We start from the raw sequence: 9,440 nt of genomic DNA on the forward strand, positions 1-9,440 counted from the left end.
CTCCTAATTAAATTTTCGGCAGAAAGGTACACTGCTAACCTTCTCATTAACTGAGGTTCTCCAGAGCTTGAATAAGGATCACTTGAAGGCCTCAGCTCACCACAGCTGGGCAAAATAACCCAGCTGTATACAAACCTGCCTTCAGGTATCCCTCCCAGTAGCAAAATGAGTGTGAGCTGCTTGATGTCTGCCAGGTTATGGATCAAAACTTAGGGAAAAGGGCATTCAATATCAAATTGAGGACAGGGAGGTGGCTGATGAAAACCATGCCTCTGGCCTTGATTCTAGTCCTCTGGTCCCAAATTCACCATGGACAACATCCCTGGATAACTCACTTCCCCTGATGTGTCCAGAGCTATTCTCTTTTTTTACTGATCTCACTCGGGTGTGGCACTGGGAGTAATCCTGTGATTACTTCCTTTGGGATTCTGTTTCTTAGTGTAGTTTGCAGCTCTCTACGCTGTGTTTGCAGGACCTCATCCTTCTTTTTTGTGATGGAATTGGTTCAAAAATAAGGCTGTGATCTCTGGGTGTTCACTAGCTGCACCTCACCAAGCCCCACAATCTGCTCCTCAGAATGTCCTGCAGCTACTCAGTGAAACCCTTATCCCTGGCACCAGGGAGGCAACATGCCATCCTCGTATCTTGCTGTGGTCGCAGGTTGTCTATCTGATCTTCTTCTAAGAAGCTTCCTATCCTCAAACTGCCATTGAATCCCTTTATCTCCGGCTCTCTCCCCAGGCTTTGGCAGTCAACATGTAGGCAACACTCTTTCTGCCACTGGACGAGATCATGTGGCTGCAGACATCATGCAAACAGCAGGATTAAGATTCCTTTGGCATTGGGATTAACTCTGGGAAAGATGTAACCTTTACAAGCCCAATGGGTTGCACCCCAAAGGGACCAAGTCCAATTTTCTGGGACTGTGGATTTAAACTGGAATGACAATGAGGGAACTTGAGAAGGGAGAGACAAGAAAGGGAAATAAGGTTTGAAATGAAAGAAAGAAAAGAGGAAAGCAAAAGTTGAAGGCATAGGAAACAGGAACTAATGACAAATAGGGCCATAGTCCTGAGCATAAGTGAAAATGTTCAAAGATGGTCAAATATAAAGGTACTGAACCAAAATGTGTGGAGCACTGACAATAAGATTAGCAAATTAACAGTAAAAAGTGTTATTATTGTGTGTGATACACAATTATGGAGATAGAGTTGCAGTGTGACCGAGTGTTCAAATTGAATATCTAAAGGTACTCAATATAAAGTATAAATTAGCTGCAGTAGATAGGGTTTTTCATAAAAGCAAAAGAGAAAGCATACAATGTGGCGAAGGGCAGTGGGAAACCAAAGGATTGGGAAGCTTACAAAAAACAACAGAGGGCAAAAATAAAAGAAATAAGGAGGGAGAAGATTGAATATGAGGGTAAGCTAGCCAGTAGTATAAAGGAGGACTGTAAGAGTTTCTTTAGATACATAAAAGGGCAAAAGAGAGGCATAAGTGGAAATTGGACCACTGGAAAATGACGCTAGAGAGATAGTCATGGGGAACAAGGAAATGGCTGAAGAATGGAATAATTACTTTGCTTCAGTCTTCACCATGGAAGACATGAGTAATATCCCAAAGCTTTGAGAGAGTCGGGGGCAGAGTTAAATACGGTGGCCATCACCAAGGAGAAGGTGCTGGAAAAACTGAATGGCCTGAAGGTGGATAAATCACTAGGCCCATATGGACTACACCCCAGAGTTCTTAAGGAGGTAGCTGAAGAGATAGTGGAGGCGTTAATGGTGATTTTCCAGGAATCGCTAGAGTCAGGGAGGGTCCCATAGGGCTGGAAAATTGCTAATGTGACACCTGTGCTTAAAAAGGGAGTAAGGCAAAAGACTGAAAATTACAGGCCGATTAGCCTAACCTTGGTCATGGGTAAAATTTTAAAGTCTATTGTGAAGGATGAGATTTCTGAATACTTGGAAGTGCATTGTAAAACAGGGGCAAAGTTAGTCTGACTTCATCAAGAGAAGTCATGCCTGTCAAAACTGTTAGACTTATTTGAGGAAGTAACGAGCAGGGTAGACCAAGGAGAGTCAATATATGTTTTATACCTGGACTTCAAGAAGGCCTTTGACAAGGTGCCGCGCAGGATACTGCTGAATAAGAAAGGGGCCCATTGTGTTAGAGGCAAGGTGCTAGCACGGAAAGAAGATTGGATCTCTGGCAGAAAGCAGACAGTGGGGTTAAAAATGTCTTTCTCAGGTTGACAGCGGGTGATAAGTGGCGTGCCACAAGAGTCAGTTTTGGGACCACAAATTTTCTCTTTGTGCATTACTGATCCAGTTGAAAGGACTGAGGGCATTCTGGCTAAGTTTGCAGATGAAACAAAGACAGGCAGAGGGACAGGTTTTCTTGAGGGTGCAGAAGGATTTGGACAGGTTAGGAGAATGGGCAAAAAAGTGGCAGATGAAGTACAATGCGGGAAAGTGTGAGGTCATGCATGTTGGTAAGAAGAATAGAAGCATAGACTATTTTCTAAATGGGGAGAAAATTCAGACGTCTGAAGTGCAAAGAGACTTGGAAGTTCTAGGTCAGAATTCTCTCAAGGCACACTCTCAGGTTGAGTCAGTAGTTAGGAAGGCAAATGCAACTTTGGCATTTATTTTGAGAGGACTTGAATATAAAAGCGGGGATGTAAGTCTGAGGATTGATAAGGCTCTGGTCAGGCCACATTTGAAGTATTGTGTGTAGTTTAGGGTCCCATATCTCAGCAAAGATGTAATGACCCCGTAGTGGATTCAGAGGAGGTTCACGAGAACAGTCCTAGGAATGAAAAGCTTAACATATGAGGCATGTTTGAGCACTGGCTCTATACTCAATGGAGTTTAGACAGAGAAGAGGGAATTCTAATTGAAACTTAACAGAACACTGAATGACCTGGACAGAGTGAAAATTGGGAAGATGTTTCCATTGGTAGGAGAAATTAAGGCCTGAGGGGACAGCCTTAGAGTAAAGGGAAAACCTTTCAGAACGGAGATAAGGAGATGTTTCTTTAGCCAGAGGGTGGTGAATCTATAGAATTCATTGCCACAGAAGGCTGTGGAGTCCAAGTCATTGAGTATATTTAAGACAGAAATACAGAGGTTCTTGTTTGTCAAGGGGATCAAGGGTTATGGGGAGAAAGCAGGAGAATGGGTTTGAGAAACTTATCAGCCATGATTGAGTGGCAGATTAAATTCAATGGGCTGAATTGCCTAATTTCTGTTCCTCATGGTCTTATGGTTTTTAATTAAAAGGCACAACAGCAGATAGGTAATAACTAGTATTTGAGAAACAAATGAATGCACTGCAACAGTCATGCACTCCATTCAGGTCCAAAAGTATAGCAGGAAAAACGGTTCGAACATGGCGAACAAAATCAATGAAGGAATAAGACCAGAGCTAAAGACAAGTAATTTGTGAGAAAAAGTAGGAAGCCTGAGGACTGACAGCAGTTTATAATTTAGCAAAGGAGGACTAGGAGGTTGGGTATGAAGACAAAATAGAGAATGAGAATAAACTTACAAGGATCATAAAAGTGGACTAAGATCTTCTGTAAGTAAAAAGAAAAAGATTAGTGAAGACAGATGTGGAGCCCGCAGTGTGTGTAAGGAAATGCAAAACAAATAAGCCACAGAACATCATTAGTAGAAGGTAAATGCTAGGTATGAGATAACAGGACACTTTGAAAATATGAACAAGATCAGACAAGGCCAACTCAGATTTATGAAACAAGATCATGTTTGATAGCTAGATGAACACAGCAGGCCAAGCAGCATCAGAGGAGCAGGAAAGCTGCCGTTTTGGGTCTAGACCCTTCTTCAGAAATGAGAGAGGGGGAGGCAGATAGAAGATGGATAGAGGAGAAGATAGGTGGAGAGGAGACAGGTGGGTCAAAGAGGTGGGGATGGAGCCAGTAGAGGTGAGCATAGTGGGGGAGGTAGGGAGGAGATACGTCAGGCCTGGAAGGACAGACAGGTCAAGGGGGCAGGATGAGGTTAGTAGGTAGGAGATGGGTATGGGGCTTGAGATGGGAGGAGATCATAGGTGGGAGGAAGGACAGGTTAGGGCGGCAAGGACAAGCTCCCATGCAATTCACACAACTCATCCCTCACACGCCCTCCATGCAATAATAACCAAAACAGAATCCCCCTCGTACCTCTCCACCAACCTTCGGATCCAACGCATCATCCTCCGACACTCCTGCCATCTGCAATCTGAGCCCACGACCAAAGACTTTCTCCCTCCCCACCCTTATCTGCTTCCTGGAGGGACCACTCTCTCTGGTCCTCCCTTGTCCACTCTGCACTCCACTCCAGCCCCACCACACCTGGCACTTTTCCCTGCAACTGCAGGAAGTGCTACACCTGCCCCCACACCTCCTCCCTCACCCCTATCTCAGGCCCCAAGAAGGCTTTCCACATCAAGCAGATGTTCACCTGCACATCTGCTAATGTGATATACTGCATTTGCTGTCCCCGTTGTGGCCTCCTCTACATCGGGGAAATCAAACGGTGGCTTGGGGACCGCTTTGCAGAACACCCAGGCTCGGTTCACACTAAACAACTGCACTTCTCAGTGGCGAACCATTTCAACTCCCCCGCCCATTCCTCAGACGACAAGTCCATCCTGGGCCTCCTACAGTGCCACAATGATGCCACTCGAAGATTGCAGAACAGCACCTCATATTCTGCTTGGGAACCCTGTAGCCCAATGGTATCAATGTGGACTACACAAGCTTCAAACTTTCCCCTCCCCCCACCCCATCCCAGAAACAGCCCAACTTGTCCCTGACCTGTCCTTCCTCTCACCTGTCCCCTCATCCCACCTCAAGCCCCATACCCACCTCCTACCTACTAACCTCATCCTGCTCCCTTGACCTGTCCATCCACCCTGGGCTGACCTATCTCGTCCCTACCTCCCGGCCTACACTCACCTTTACTGGCTCTATCCCTGCCTCTTTGACCTGTCTGTCTCCTCTCCACCTATCTTCTCTCTATCCATCTTCTATCTACCACCCCTCTCGCTGTTTATTTCAGATCCCCCTTCCCCTCCCCCATTTCTGAAGAAGGGTCTAGACCCAAAACGTCAACTTTTCTGCTCCTCTGACGCTGCTTGGCCTGCTGTATTCATCTAGCTATCAAACATCATTTTAATTCATAAACTGAGTCAGCCTTGTATGATCTCATTCATATTTTCAAAGTATCCTGTTACCTCATACCTAGCATTTACCTCCTATTGATGTTAGGCTATCTGGTCTGTAATTCCCTGTTTTCTCCTTCCCTCCATTCTTAAATAGTGGGGTTACATTTGCCACACTAAAATCTGCTGAAAATATTCCAGAATCTACAGAATTTTGAAAGATAACAACCAACTCATTAAGTTACGGCATGACCACCACTTTTAGGACCCTGGGGCATAGATTATCAGGTCCTAGGGATTTATTAGCTTTCGGTCCTATTAATTTCTCCAGCACTTCTTTTCTTCACTCACGCTAATTTCCTTCAAATTATATTCCCAACAGACCCTTGGATCCCTGGCATTCTTGGGAAGTTATTTGTGACTTCCTCTGTGAAGACAGAACTACAGTAAATATTTAATTGTTCTGCGGCTTATTTGTTTTGCATTTCATTTCACACACTGCGGGCTCCACATCTGTCTTCACTAATCTTTTTCTTTTTACTTACAGAAGATCTTAGTCCACTTTTATGTTCCTTGTAAGTTTATTCTCATTCTCTCCCAATGTCCCAGTCCTCCTTTGCTAAATTATAAACTGCTGTCAGTCCTCAGGCTTCCTACTTTTTCTCACAAATAGCTCTAATCTTATCCTTAATTGATTCTGTTAGCCATGTTTGAATCATTTTTCCTGTTGTACTTTTGGACCTGAATGGAATGCATGACTGTTGCAGTGCATTCATTTGTTTCTCAAATACTAGTTTGGCCTGCTGTGTTCATCCAGCTCTCCACCTTGTTACCTGTGTATGCCTGAGTTCTTTTCGGATTGAAAGGCCATGACTAGTGGTTTACCACAATGATCATTGCTTCAGCCCTAAATATTCAGAATATTTTGCAGTCATTTGGAGGAGGAATCATTAATGATCATTGCAAATTTGCTGATGACAAATTTGTTGACCTCATATAGAGGATTCAAGGCAATTTAGACAAATTGAGTGAGTGGGCCAATGCATGATAGATGCACCATAATGTGGACAAGTGTGAAGTTACCCACTTTGGTAGAAAACAGCAGGAAAGCAGAGAATTATTTAAACAGTATGGATTGGGAAGTGTTAAGGTACAAAGAGTGTTGTTAGAGAATCATACATACTCTATGGTGTGGAAATAGGCCATTTGGCCTACCAAGCCCACACTAACCCATCAAAGAGCATCCCGCCCCACTATCCTACTCGTGTAACTCAGCATTTCCAATGGCTAATCCGCTTAACCTACACATCCCCTCGATACTACAGGCAATTTGGCACAGCCAATCCACATAACCTGTACACCCTTGGACTGTGGGAGGAATCCAGACCACGCAAAGGAAACTCACCCAAACAGGAGGAGAATATGCAAACTCCACACAGAGGGTTGAATCGAACCTAGGTCCTTGGCACTGTGAGGCGGCAGTGCTAACCACAGGGTCACTATGCTGCCCTACATCATCTTTGTACACCATTCAATAAAAACATGCATGCAGGTGCAGCAAGCAGTTAGGAGGGCAAACGGTACAGTGTACTTCATTGTAAGGGGTTCAAATATAGGAACGAGGATGTCTTACAGCAGCTGTTCATGGCCTCAATAAGACAACAGTTGTATGCAATTTTGTTGTACTTACCTAAGAAAAGATATAGTTGCCATTTAGTGTTCAACAAATGTTCACCACACTGATTTCTGGAAAGGCAGATTTGTGATATGAGGAGAAATTGGATCAATGAAGCCTTTATTTGTTGTTGATTTAAGTCGAAGGAAAGCAAAAGATATGCTGTACTGGCCAAACATGAATAGTGAAATCATTGACCACATCAACCACTGCAATGCTTGCAATAAGTACGAAACTAAGCAAGCTGGAAAACCTCTGTCAGAAGATATCCCTGACAGACCATGCCAAAGCTAAGAGAAGTTCACATCACTCTCACAGTTGTCACTGTTGACCACTATTCTGATTACTATTACTATTCTGGGTAAGCAGGAATATGGAGTAATCAGATCAGACATGTCCTCATTGGAAGGGCCAAGGGGGACTACTCCTGTCCTTTTTCATATGTTCATAACATTAACTCTCAAAGATGCAACCAGATTGCTTGAGTAATTTTTCTGCCATTTTATTCTATGCCTGTTAGCCAAATAAATATTTTAAAATGTGAACTAAATAATCAATTGACTCTTTAACATTAATAAATAGATTTTAGGCCAGTAAAGCTTATGAAAATGATATAATGTTGTACCAGTGACTTCCTCTGACCCTTTCATCATATCACACAATCAAGCTGACCTTGTAATTGTTGCTTACTTTTACACTTAGGCCTAATATCTCATTTCCTTCTTGCAAATATTTTGTTTGGCTTAAATTGGTTATTGGAAAGAAAAATTCGAAACATGCCTCGAAGCCAACCACCTTGGCGTCAAAGCAGTAAAACACTCTTCTTTGTGAGAGTAAACACAAACTGGAAGTATCTTTACCATCAGTGAAACCATAGTGTTGCATTAATTGAAACCATAGTCCCATGAGAAGGCGACAAGTGAAAATAGTAATTTTTATTAGCAAGTGTTTTGCAATGTTAGCCATCTGATGGTTGAAAGGACAGAAGATAGCTAACTCTGGCTCAACCCTCTTCCCAATGCCAAGTCTTTCAATTAAGCATTGAGTGATATTGAATGAGGGACCTCCCACATCCACCCCAGGAACCCCCAAATAAACCAACACTGCTTTTCAAACTTTCTGTGTGGTACTCCTCACCGCTACCAGTGGCAGTGGGTTGTGATCCTTAAGTAGTTTTATTTGCTGGCTTAATAACTTCAGTTAGCATTGGAGCAGGAGGTCCATGTGCCAGCCTTCCTTCCCTGGACATAATTGGGCAGTCCATGTTCACATGCAACAAGATCAGTCAATATCCAGGCTTGGGCTGACAAGTGGCAAGTGACATTCACACCACACAAATGTCAGGCTATGACCATCACTAATAAGAGACAATCTAACCACCGGCCCTTGGCATTCAATGGTGTTACCATCACTGAATCCCCCACTATCAACATCTTGGAGGTTACCATTGACCAGAATCTCATCTGGACTCACCACATTAACAGAGTGGTTACGACAGCAGGCTAGAAGCTGGGAATACTGTAGTGAGTAACTCATCTCGTGGCTCCTCAAAGCCTGTCTAACATGTACAAAGCACAAGTTGGGAGTGTGATGGAGTACTCCAACTGGCCTGGATGAGTACAGCCCCAACAACACTCAAGTATCTTGACACCATCCAGAATAAAGCAGCCCGCTTGATTGGCACTGCATCCCACAAGCATTCACTCCCTCCTCCACCGACGCTCAGGAGCAGCATTGTGTACTATCTACAAGATATACTGCAGAAATTCATCAAAGATTCTCAGACAGCACCTTCCAAACCCATGACCTATTCCATCCAGGAGAACAAGGGCAGCAGATAAAAGGGAATACCACCATCTCCAAGTTCCCTTCCAAGTCACTCACCAACCTGACTTGGACTATGTCAATGTTCCTTCACTGTCGCTGGGTCAAAATCCTGGAATTCTCTCCCTAATAGCATTGTGGGTCAACTCACAGCAGCAGGAATGCAGCAGTTCAAGAATGCAGCTTATCACCATCTTCTTAAGGGCAACTTGGGATGGGCAAGAAATGCTGGCCAGCCAGCGACATCCACATGCCGTGAAATGAATAGAAAGATGTAGTGGGAAGTAGATCCTGGCCTGAGGTCATCTTGCATGATTGAATAACTCCTGCATCCAAAACCACTGCCATCAAATTCTGACCTTAGATGCAAAAACCACAAATGGCCTGCAGCCTTTGAATTTGCGCTAAATGAAGCAAAACACTGTTCTGTTCTAATGTACAGAATTATCATTGTGTAAGACAGCTTGCACCAACAATCATCTGTGTGTTAGCAAGTCCATTAATTTCCTTTCTATCTTAATCAAAGAGAGTGCTTACCTTCTCAGGTTTCACACAATACACAGTAAAGCAAACATAAGGCTTCATAACAACCAGTCACAATACCATTTTATCATCCATTGCGTGAATGTGCCATGTTGACTGCCGCAGTCACTTTTATTATACTAATTAAAATTCACAAAACTATTACCTTAGTCACTGCCATTTTATAAATTTTACACATATTTGGAATTGAATGGCAACTCATAGAAATATAATAAGTTCATTGGCAGTA

At 43.4% G+C, this 9,440-nt stretch overlaps 1 non-coding gene across 1 annotated transcript; it reads right to left on the reverse strand.

Moving 5' to 3' along the window:
* Positions 1 to 9,106: 9,106 nt before the first annotated feature.
* LOC125461655 (U6atac minor spliceosomal RNA) lies at positions 9,107 to 9,227 on the reverse strand. Its single transcript, XR_007249528.1, has one exon. It is a non-coding gene; the product is annotated as a U6atac minor spliceosomal RNA (small nuclear RNA).
* Between the last annotated feature and the right edge of the window lie 213 nt (positions 9,228 to 9,440).

The sequence above is a fragment of the Stegostoma tigrinum genome, chromosome 19 (assembly GCF_030684315.1).
Source record: "Stegostoma tigrinum isolate sSteTig4 chromosome 19, sSteTig4.hap1, whole genome shotgun sequence".
Taxonomy (NCBI): domain Eukaryota; kingdom Metazoa; phylum Chordata; class Chondrichthyes; order Orectolobiformes; family Stegostomatidae; genus Stegostoma; species Stegostoma tigrinum.